Here is a 1,682-nt window from a genome sequence, read left to right on the forward strand (position 1 = left end):
CCAGTTAGAGGTGTCCAGGGTTCTTAAGCACACTCTTTTTACTTTGGATCACGACTTTAACCACTCAGTCTCAAGCTTTTCACTTGGACCTGCATACCACAAGCACATGGTTAGGGACAGCTTGATTTAGCCGCTTAGGCCTGAATTTTATTTTCTTGGGCCCTCCTATCCATTAATGCTCAAAGCCTTGGATCCTTTTTTACCCTTGCCTTTTGGTTTTAAGGGCTATTGGCTTTTTCTGCTTGCTTTTTCTTTTTCTTTCATATTTTTTTGCCACTTTTTTTCCGCAAGCTTTGTTTCACCGCTTTTTCTTGCTTCAAGAATCAATTTTATGATTTTTCAGATCATCAATAACATTTCTCTTTTTCATCATTCTTTCAAGAGCCAACAATTTTAACATTCATAAACAACAAGATAAAAAATATGCACTGTTCAAGCATTCATTCAGAAAACAAAAAAAGTATTATCACCACATCAATATAATTAGACTAATTTCAAGGACAATTTCGAAACTCATGTACTTCTTGTTCTTTTGTATTAAAAATATTTTTCATTTAAGAAAGGTGAAGGATTCATGGAATTATTCATATCCTTAGGACAAAGTTGCTAAATACTAATGATCATGTAGTAAAGACACAAACATAAACAAACATGAAGCTTAAAACCGAAAAACAGAGAAATAGGAACAAGGAAGTTAAGGAATGAGTCCACCTTAGTGATGGTGGCGTCTTCTTCTTGAAGGACCAATGATGTCCTTGAGCTCCTCTATGTCTCTTCCTTGCCTTTGTTGCTCCTCCCTCATTGCTCTTTGATCTTCTCTTATTTCATGGAGAATGATGGAATGCTCATGATGTTCCACCCTTAATTGTTCCGAGCGTTGGATGAATTCCAACCATCCTCTAGCCACAGGCTTAAGGTCCAATATTCTCAATTGAACCGACTTGCCTTTAGAGTCTCTTTTCCATTGAGCTCCTTCAACACATATGTCCATAAGGACTTGGTCAAACCTTTGATCAAAGTTAACCCTTCTAGTGTAGGGGCATGCGTTTTCTTGCATTATAAGCAAGTTGAACGCCAACCTTATATTTTCCGGACTGAAATCTAAGTATTTCCCCCGAACCATTGTAAGATAATTCTTTGGATTCGGATTCATACTTTGATCATGGTTCCTAGTGATCCATGCATTAGCATAGAACTCTTGAACCATTAAGATTCTGACTTGTTGAATGGGGTTGGTAAGAACTTTCCAACCTCTTCTTCGGATCTCTTGTCGGATCTCCGGATATTCGCCCTTTTTGAGCCTAAAAGGGATGTCAGGGATCACCTTCTTCTTGGCCACAACTTCATAGAAGTGGTCTTGATGGACCTTCGAGATGAATCTCTCCATCTTCCATGACTCGAAGGTGGAAGTTTTTGTCTTCCCTTTTCCCTTTTCTAGAGGTTTCTCCGGCCTTAGGTGCCATAAGTGGTTATGGAAAAACAAAAAAGCTATGCTTTTACCACACCAAACTTAGAATGTTGCTCGTCCTCGAGCAAAATAAGAGAAAGAATAGAAGAAAAAGAAGAAGATATGGAGGAGAGGGAGAGATGTGTGGGTTCGGTCAAGGGAGAGAAGAGAGGGTTGTGTTGTGTGAAAATGAAGAAGGGTGGAGGGGTTTATATAGTGGAGGGAGAGGGTAGTA

The sequence above is a fragment of the Arachis duranensis genome, chromosome 3, assembly GCF_000817695.3.
Source record: "Arachis duranensis cultivar V14167 chromosome 3, aradu.V14167.gnm2.J7QH, whole genome shotgun sequence".
NCBI lineage: Eukaryota > Viridiplantae > Streptophyta > Magnoliopsida > Fabales > Fabaceae > Arachis > Arachis duranensis.